The sequence below is a fragment of the Nyctereutes procyonoides genome, unplaced genomic scaffold, assembly GCF_905146905.1.
Source record: "Nyctereutes procyonoides isolate TBG_1078 unplaced genomic scaffold, NYPRO_anot_genome, whole genome shotgun sequence".
In the NCBI taxonomy this organism is placed as follows: Eukaryota; Metazoa; Chordata; class Mammalia; order Carnivora; family Canidae; genus Nyctereutes; species Nyctereutes procyonoides.
The window spans coordinates 41,815,389-41,826,137 of record NW_026575146.1 but is presented as its reverse complement, the minus strand read 5'-3'; positions in this window follow the sequence as shown (position 1 = coordinate 41,826,137).

Genomic DNA, 10,749 nt, shown 5'->3' with positions numbered 1-10,749 from the left:
AAATTTTATTATGAAAATAAAACATCAAAGTTCATGAGGGATAGATGAAGCTGTGCTTAGAGGGGATTTAATAATTTATTAGAAAAGAATAAAGCTAAAAGTCCATGAGTGAAGCATTTATCTCAAGTTATTAAAAACTAAAGCACAAAGAAGAAATCTTAATTTATGGAATAGAAAGCAAACATAATAGGATTAACAAAGTTAAGTGTTGCTTCTTTGAGAAGACAAATCTCCAGCAAGACCAATGAAAAAAGTATGAAGGCACAAATATCAGAAGTGAAATGGAGATCTCACTGCTTCTGCATTCATTAAAAATCTTTCAAGAAGGTATGGGGGCACCTGGTTGGCTCAGTGGTTGAGTGTCTCTGCCTTTGGCTCAGGGTGTGATCCCAGAGTCCTGGGATTGAGTTCCACCTCAGGCTGCCCAGAGGGAGCCTGCTTCTCCCTCTGCCTATGTGCTAGTCTCTGCCTTTCTGTTTCATGAATAAATAAGTAAAATCTTTAAATACACACAAAAAAGTATTATGAATATCTCCATGCTGATGCATTTGAAATTTTAGAAGGTGTTCAAAGACCTGAAAAAATACAAATATAAGAAAAAAACCTAGGGGCACATGGCTGGTTCAGTTAGGAAAGCATGTGACTCTTGATCAAAAGGGGCACCTGGCTGGTTCAGTTAGGAAAGCATGTGACTCTTGATCTCTGTTGGGTGTAGAGATTACTGAAAAAAAAGGGCGGGGGAGGAAGGAAAGGGGAAATCTGAATAGCGTTCCGTATTTGTTAAAGTAGTTGCATCTATTTGATAAGCAGAAATAATAGTCTTCTCATAGCCACATGCCAGAGAATGAACTTGAATCCCTCCCTCCACTGTATTCAAAAATTAACTCAAAATTAATCGCCTAAATGTAAGACCTATAACTATAAAATGCTGAAAGAAAACATAGTTTTAAGTCTTTGTGGCCTTAGATGAGGCAGTTCTTTCTTAGATATACGTGAAGTATAAGCAACCAAATCAAAAACCGACTTTATCAAAATTTTAAAAAGTTGTGTTTCAAAAGACAAGAAAGTGAAAAAACCCTCAGAATGAGAATGAAAGAACAGAGCAATAGAAACAAATAACATATTTGTAAGAGACTAATATCTAGAGTATGTAAGTAATTATGTTGGGAACCCCTGGGTGGCTCAGCAGTTGAGCATCTTCCTTAGGCTCAGGGCGTGATCCCAGGGTCCTGGGATCAGGTCCCACATCAGGCTTCTTGGGTGGAGCCTGCTTCTCCCTCTGCCTGTGTCTCTGCCTCTCTTGTCTCTCATGAATAAATAAATAAAATCTTAAAAAAAACAATTCTGCAACTCAACAGTAAAACAACTCCATGTAAAAATAGGCAAAGTATTTGAATAGATATCTTTCCAAAGAAGATATACAAATTGCCAGTAAATACATGAAATGATGCTCAACCTCATTAGGGAAATCCAGATGAGGCCATGATGAGATACTATTTCATAACCACTAGGATGACTATAGTTGAAAAGACAGACAATGGCAGTTGTTGGCAAGGATGTGGGGAAATTGGAACCCTCATATGTTGCTGATGGAACTGTAAAATGGTACAGCCACTTTGTAAAACAGTCTGGCAGTTCCTCAAAAAATTAAACATAGTTACCATATGATTTAGCAATTCCACTCATACCCAAGAAAATTGAAAGCATATGCTCACACAAAAACTTCTACATGAATGTTCACAACAGCATTAGTCATAATAACCTTCAAATCGAAACAACCCAAATGTCTGTCAACTGATGAATGGATAAGCAAAATGTGGTGTGGTATATACACACACACAATGGAATGTTATTTATAAAAAGGAATGAAGTCCTGATACATGCAACAACATGGATAAATCTTGGAAAATATTATTCTAAGAGAAGTAACACAAAAGACCACATAGTTTATGGTCCCACTTAGGAAATAATCCATAGAGACAAAAACTAATTGGTGGTTACCAGGAGCAGGATGGAAGATGATTGGTGAGTAGCTGCTAATAGATACGGAGTTTCTTTTTGGGATGATTTAACTGTTCTGGACTTAGTGGTGGTGATTGCATAATTTAATGAATATACGAAGTGCCAATTTTATACTTTGAAAGGGTGAATTTTATATGTGAGATATATCTTTAAAAAGTAATCACATCTGTTATTTAAAATCTTCCCACTAATTCCAGGCCTTAATGGCATTCCCACTGAATTCTGCCAAATATTATCAAGTCTATATAAATTCTAGAGACTACACAATGAGAGAACATTTCCTAATTTTTAACCAGGCTGACATCACTTTGAACATACATTGAAGATTAAAAGAAAGAATTACAGACCAACCCTTTAATGAATTTCAAAATACAAGTTCAACCTAAATACAATATTAGCAAAAATTAAAAATTTATTCATGAGAGACTCAGAGGCAGAGACACAGGCAGAGGGAAAAGCAGGCTCCCGCTGCAGACTTGATCCCAGGACTCTGGGATCACGACCTGAGCCAAAGGCAGATCCTCAACCACTGAGCCACCCAGGTGCCCCTCATCTTAGCAAATTAAACATGCAAAGGAGAATACATGGTGAAAGTGGGGTTTATTTCAGGATGCAAGGATAGTTTAATGAATCAGTGTAATTCACATCAAAAGGGAAAAAGAAGGTCATTTCAGTAGATGCTGAAAAAGCATTTGATAAAATATGTATTCATAATAACTTACCAAACTAATAAGAGGGAACTTCCTTATTCTAATAAGTATTATCTACATAAAACTTACAGCAGACATTATACTTGAGATTGGGAATAAGATCAGGATGTCTGCTATTACTATTTCTTTTTAAAAATATTTTATTTATTTATTCATGAGAGACAGAGAAGCAGAGACACAGGCAGAGAGAAGCAGGCTCCATGCAGGGAGCCTGACATGGGACTCAATCCCAGAACTCCAGGATCACACCCTGGACAGAAGGCAGATGCTCAACTGCAGAGCCACCCAGGTGTCTCTGCTATTACGATTTCTATTCAGCACTCTTCTGAAGGTTATAGCCATAGTAAAAGGTAAGAAAAAAACAAAATAAACAAGTATTGTTGAGGAGGAAATAAACTTCATTTGTAAATGACAGTGTGTATGTAGAAAATCCAAAATCTATAAACCGCTAGTAAGTGTGTTGGCAAGATTCCTATATATAGAATAATATAAAAGGAATTATGTTTAAAAAAGTTGTTTTTAAATACCAACAACAAAAGTGAAAAGAGAAACTACTATTTATAGCCTCATAAATCAATCTTTGGAATAGATATAGTGAAAGAGATCCAAGACTTTTTGTACACTAAAAACTACAAGACACTGGAAGACACTAGAGAAGATCTGAGTAAATTCAGTTATGAACTGAATACTCACTTGGAATACTTAATATTTTAAAGATGTCAGTTCAGGGCAGCCCGGGTGGCTCAGCAGTTTAGCGCCACCTTCAGCCCAGGGTGTGATCCTGGAGTCCTGGGATCGAGTCCCACATTGGGCTCCCTGCATCGAACCTGCTTCTCCCTCTGCCTGTGTCTCTGCCTCTCTCTCTCTCTGTCTCTCATGAATAAATAATAATTTTTTTTAAAGTTGAGAATGGTCATCCTTAAAAAAAAATAAAGATGTCAGTTCTCCCTAAATTGATTTATGGATTCAGTGCAATATCAAAATCTCAGGATATTTTAGTGTACATCAAGCTGACCCTAAAATTTATATGCAAATGCAAACTCCAGTCATACATATTACCTTCAAATAGTGTAGCAAGCACTTCCCATAATCAGTTATAATAAATAAACAGTTATAATAAATGCACAGAATCAGTATAGCACCATCAAAATCAGGAAATACTATATTACTACCATCGAACTTTCAGATTTCATTCCAGTTTTGCCAGATGTTTCAATTTTTTTTTGTGTGTGTGTGTGGTAAATGGTTCCTTCCCTAGTTAAGCCTCAGATGCAGCAAGCCCTGGCCATTACCTTGACTGCAGTCTTGTGACCCTGAGTACAGAATCCAGCTAATCTGTGCCTAACTCTTCTTTACCCATAGAAATGGTGGGATAATAAATGTGTGTTGTTTTAAGCCACGAAGTTTAAGTGTTAATTTGTTACACAATAGAAAATTAATACTCATCTCTTTCCAATTGATTTTAGTTGTTTATTAAATTTTAAATTCAATTAATTAATATATAATGTATTGGTTTCAGAGTTAGAAGTCAGTGATTCATCAGTCCTATATATACCCAGTGCTCATTACGTCACATACCCTCCTTAATGTTCATCACCCAATTACCCGATCCCCCCCTACTGCCCTCTCCACCAGTGACCCTCAGTTTGTATCCCATTATTAAGAATCTCTTTTGGTTTGTCTAATTTCATCTTGTTTTATTTTTCTCTCTCTTCCCCTATGACTCTCTCTTTGTTTCTTAAATTCCACATATGAGTGAGATCATACAATTGTCTTTCTCTGATTGGCTTATTTCACTTAGCATAATATCCTCTAGTTCCATCCACATTGTTGCAAATGGCAGTATTTCATTTTTTTAATGACTGAGTAGTATTCCATCATATATATATATATATATACCACATCTTTATCCATCTGTCGATGGACATCTGGGATGTTTCCATAGTCTGGCTATTGTGGACATTGCTGCTATAAACATTGGGGCACAGGTGCCCCTTTGGATCAATACATTTATATCATTGGGGTAAATACCTAGTAGTGCAGCTGCTGGGTTGTAGGGTAGCTCTGTTTTCAACCTTTTGAGGGACCTCCATACTTTTTTCCACAGTGGCTGTACCAGCTTGCATTCCCACCAACAGTGCAAGAGGGTTCCCCTTTCTCCTCATCTTCACCAACATCTGTCATTTCCTGTCTTGTTAATTTTAGCCATTCTTACTGGTGTGAGTGGTATCTCATTGTGGTTTTGATTTGTATTTCCCTGATGCCCAGTGATGTTGAGCATTTTTTTTCATGTGTGTTGGCCATTTGTATGTCTTTGGAGAAATGTCTATTCATGTCTTCTGCCCATTTCTTGATTGGATTATTTGTTCTTTGGGTGTTGAGTTTGATAAGTTCTTTATAGATTTTCAATACTAGCCATTTATCTGATGTGTCATATGCAAATGTCTTCTCCCATTCTGTAGGTTGCCTTTTGGTTTTGTTGATTGTTTCCTTTGCAATGCAAAGGTTTTTAATCTTGATGAAGTCCCAAGTCCTAATAGTTCACTTTTGCCTTTGTTTCCCTTGCCTTTGGAGACATGTTTAGCAAGAAGTTGCTGTGGCTGAGGTCAAAGAGATTGCTGCCTGTGTTCTCTTGGATTTTGATGGATTCCTGTCTTTCATCCATTTTAAGTCTATTTTTGTGTATGGTGTGAAGAAATGGTCCAGTTTCATTCTTCTGCATGTGGCTGTCCAATTTTCCCAATGTTATTTGTTGAAGGAGACTGTCTTTTTTCCATTGGATATTCTTTACTGCTTTGTCGAAGATTAGTTGACCATAGAGTTGAGGGTCCATTTCTGGGTTCTCTGTTCTGTTCCATTGATCTATGTGTCTGTTTTTGTGCCAGTACCATACTGTCTTGATGATTACAGCTTTGTAATAATAGAGCTGGAATTGTGATGCCACCAGTGTTGGTTTTCTGTTTCAGCAATCCTTTGGCTATTCAGGGTCTTTTCTGATTCCATGCAAATTTTAGGAGTATTTGTTCCAATTCTGTGAAATAAGTTGATGGTATTTTGATAGGGATTACATTGAATGTATGGATTATTCTAGGTAGCATAGACATTCAATTTTTGTTCTTCAAATCAATGAGCATGGAATATTTTTCCATTTCTTGTGTCTTTTTTAAAAAAAGTTTTATTTATTTATTCATGAGAGACACACAGAGAGAGGCAGAGACACCGGCAGAGGGAGAAACAGGCTTCAGTGTGGGACTTGATCCCAGAACCCTGGGATCACACCCTGAGACAAAGGCAGATGCTCAACCACTGAGCCATCCAGGTGTCCTATTTCTTGCATCTTGATTTCTTTCATGAGTGTTCTATATTTTTCTGAGTACAGATACTTTGCATCTTTGGGGTTAGGTTTATTTCTAGGTATCTTATGGATTTTGGTGCAATTGTAAATGGGATTGATTCCTTAATTTCTCTTTCTTCTGTCTCACTGTTAGTGTATAGAAATGCAACTATTTCTGTGCATCAATTTTATATCTTGCCATTTTGCTAAATTCTGCTGTGAGTTCTGGCAATTTTGGGGTGGAGTCTTTTGGATTTTCCATGTAGAATATTATGTCATCTACAAAAAGTGAGAATTTGACTTCTTTTCCAATTTGGATGTGCTTTATTTCTTTTCATCGTCTGATTTCTGAGGCTATGACTTCTATCACTATGTTGAGCAGCAGTGGTGATAGTGGACATCCCTGCTGTGTTCCTGACCTTAGGGAAAAAGCTCTCAGTTTTTCCTTGTTGAGGATGATATTTGCTATGGGCTTTTTGTAGACGGCTTTTTATCATATTGAGGTATGTTGCCTCTATCCCTACACTATGAAGAGTTCTAATCAAGGATGCAGTACTTTGTCAAATGCTTTTTCTATATCTGTTGAGAGGATCATATGGTTCTTGTCCTTTCTTTTATTAACGTAATGTATCACATTGATTGATTTCCGGATGTTGAACCATCCCTGAAGCCCAGGAATAAATCCCACTTGGTTGTAGTGAATAATCCTTTTAATATACCATTCAATCCTATTGGCTAGTATTTTGGTGATAATTTTTGCATGCATATTCATTAAGGATATTGGTCTGTAATTTTCCTTTTTGGTGGGGTCTTTGTCTGGTTTTAGGATCAAGGTTATGCTGGCCTTACAGAAAGTTTGGAAGTTTTCCTTTCATTTCTATTTTTTGAAACAGCATCAGAGAACAGGTATTAATTATTCTTAAATGTTTGATAGAATCCCCCTGGGAAGCCATCTGGCCCTGGACTCTTGTTTGTTGGGAGGTTTTTGATGACTGCATAAATTTCTTTGCTGTTACGAGTTTGTTCAGATTTTCTATTTCTTCCTGTTTCAGTTTTGGTAGATTATATGTCTCTAGGAATGCATCCATTTCTTCCAGATTGTCTACTTAATTGATATATAATTTTTCATAATCTCTTATTGTTTGTATTTTTGTGGTGTTGCCTGTGATCTCTCCTTTCATTCATGATTTTATTTATTTGGGTTCTTTCTGTTGTCTTCTTGATAATTCTGGCCAGGGGGTTATCAATCTTACTAATTCTTTCAAAGAACCAGCTCTTAGTTTCATTAATCTGTTCTATTGTTATTTTGGTTTCTATTTCATTGATTTCTGCTCCAGTCTTTATTAATTCTCTTCTCCTGCTGGGTTTAGGCTTTATTTGATGTTCTTTCTTTAGCTTCTTAGGTGTAAGGTTAGGTTGTATATTTGAGGCCTTTCTTATTTTGAGAAAGGCTTGTATTGCTATATACTTTCCTCCTTGGACTACTTTTGCTGCATCCCAAAGGTTTTGAACAGTGTGTTTTGATTTTCATTTGTTTCCGTGAATTTTTAAAATCCTTTATTTTCCTGATTGACCCATTCATTTTTTAGTAGGGTGCTCTTTAGCCTCCATGTATTTGAGTCCTTTCCAAATTTCCTCTTGTGATTGAGTTCCAGTTTTGAAGCACTGTGGTCTAAAAATATGCAGGGAATGATCCCAGTCTTTTGGTACTAGTTGAGACCTGATTTGTGACCCAGTATATAATCTATTCTGGAGAATATTCCATGTGTACTTGAGAAGAATGTGTATTCTGTTGCTTTAGGATGGAATGTTCTGAATATATCTGTGAAGTCCATCTGGTCCAGTGTGTCATTAAAACCCTGTTTCCTCGTTGATCTTCTACTTAATGATCTGTCCATTGCAGTGAGTAGGATGTTAAAGTCCCCTACTATTATTATATTATTGATGTATTTATTTATTTATTTATTTATTTATTTATTTATTTATTAATTGACTTATATAACTGGCTGCTCCCACATTAGGGGCATAAATGTTTACAATTATTAGATTTTTTCTTTCTTTTTTTTTTAATTGTTAGAGCTTCTTGTTGGATAGATCCTTTAATTATGATATAGTGTCCTTCCTCATCTCTTTACAGTCTTTGGTTTAAAATTTCATTTGTCTGATATAAGGATCACCACCTAAGCTCTCCTTTGATGTCTATTAGCATGATAAATGGCGTTCCACTCTGTCACCTTAAATCTGGAGGTGTCTTTGGGTCTCAAATGAGGCTGTTGCAGACAGCATATCAATGGGTCTTACTTTTTTTATCCAGTCTGATACCCTGTGTCTTTTGATTGGGGCGTTTAGCCTGTTTACATTGAAACTAACTATTGAAAGATGAATTTAGTGCCATTGTATTACCTGTAAAGTCACTGTTTCTGTATATTGTCTCTGTTCCTTTCTGGAATATTTTCATTTGGGCTCTCTTTTGCTAAAAGGATCCCTTTTTGGGATGCCTGTGTGGCTCAGTGGTTGAGCATCTATCTGCCTTTGGCTCAGGTTGTGATCCTGGGGTCCTGCGATCGAGTACCATATTGGGCTCCTTGTATGAAGCCTGCTTCTCCTTCTGCCTATGTCTCTTCCTCTCTCTGTGTCTCTCATGAATAAATAAATAAAATCTTTTTAAAAAAGGATCCTTTTTAATATTTCTTGTAGGGCTGGTTTGGTGATCACAAATTATTTTAGTTTTTGTTTGTCCTGGAAGCTTTTTATGTCTCCTTCTATTTTGAACGAGTTCCTGTCTAGATAAAGTATTCTTGGCTTTATATTTTTCTCCTTTAGCACCCTGAATATATCATCCTAGTCCTTTCTGGCCTGCCAGGTCTCTGGATAGGTAGGTTGTCAGTCTAATGTTTCTGCCATTGTAGATTACAGACCTCTTGTCCCAAGCTTTCAGGATTTTTTGTCTCTCAGATTTGTAAGCTTCACTATTATATGTCAGGGTATTGACTTATTTTTATTGATTTTGAAGGAGGTGTTCTCTGTACCTCTTAGACTTGGATGCCTGTTTCCTTCCTTAGAGGAGTTCTATGCTGTAATTTTATTTTTAAAGATTTTATTTATTCATGAGAGAACAGAGAGAAAGGCAGAGACATAGGCAGAGGGAGGAGCAGGCTCCTTGTGGGGAGCCTGATGCAGCACTTGATCCCAAGATTCCGGATTCACGCCCTGAGCTAAAGGCAGGTGCTCAACCACTGAGCCACCCAGACATCCCTCTCTGCTCTAATTTGCTCCAATATACCTTCTTTCCTGCTTTTTCTGGGATCCCAATTATTCAAATAATTATGGTATCGCTTATCTCTCGAATTCTTCTCTGGTGATCCAGTAGTTGTCCATCTCTCTTTTTCTCAGCTTCTTTATTCTTCATCATTTTGTCTTCTAGATCACTAATTCTCCCTTCTACCTCATTTTTTCTAACAGAGCCTCTATTTTTTATTTCATCTCATTAATAGCCTTTTTGATTTAGACTTGATTAGATTTTGGTTCTTTTATTTCTCTGGGAAGGGATTCTCTAGTGTCTTCTATGCTTTTATCAAGCCCTGCTAATATCTTTATAATTGTCATTCTGAACTCTAGCTCTGATAATCTTACCTATTTCCCTACTGATTTGGTCCCTGGCAGTCAGTACCGCCTCTTGTTCTCTTTTTTGAGGTGAATTTTTCTGTCTTGTCATTTTACCAGGGAAGAATGGATGGACTAGGGAAAAAAATACAAAAAAATGGCATCAACAACCCCAGATAAATATACACTAAGCAGGGCTGCCCTGGTGGCTCAGTGGTTTAGTGCCACCTGCAGCGCTGGGTGTGATCCTGGAGACCTGGGATCGAGTCCCACGTCGGGCTCCCTGCATGGAGCCTGCTTCTCCCTCTGCCTGTGTCTCTGCCTCTCTCTTTCTCTCTCTCTCTCTCGAATAAATAAATAAAATCTTAAAAAAAAGACAAAAGAAAAGAAAAGGAATTTAAATAGATGTGAACAGAACAGGACAATACACTATATCCTGAGTGTATTTTGGTCTATTTATTAGAAGAAACTACATCTCAAAATTGTAAGGAAAGAAAAAGATATATATACAAAAATCAAATTAAATGCATTGAAAGGATGGTATGTAACTGTAAAGATGAAAATTAAAAAAGACTTTAAGAAAACAAAAAGAAGAAAAAACAAAAGCTAATATGATCAGACAAGTGAAGAGAATAGAGCCATACACTAGATTCTGGGTGTATGCAGAAGAAACTGCATCCCTTGGGACACCTGGGTGGCTCAGTGGTTGAGCATCCGCCTTTGGCTTAGGTTGTGGTCCTGGGGTCCTGGGATCGAGTTCTGCATCAGGCATCCCACAGAGAGCCTGCTTCTCCCTTTGCCTGTCTTTGCCTCTCTCTCTCTGTGTCTCTCATGAATAAATAAATCTTTAAAAAGAAGAATGAAAAAAAGAAAGTGCCTCCCAAATTGTAAAGAAAAAGTTACATATATAAACAAGATAAAATTAAAGATTTTTTAAAAATTTATTCATGAGAGACACAGAGAGGCAGAGACACAGGCAGAGGGAGAAGCAGGCTCCATGCAGGGAGCCTGACGTGGGACTTGATCCTGGAACTCCAGGATCACGCCCTGGGATGAAGGTGACGCTAAACTGCTGAGCCA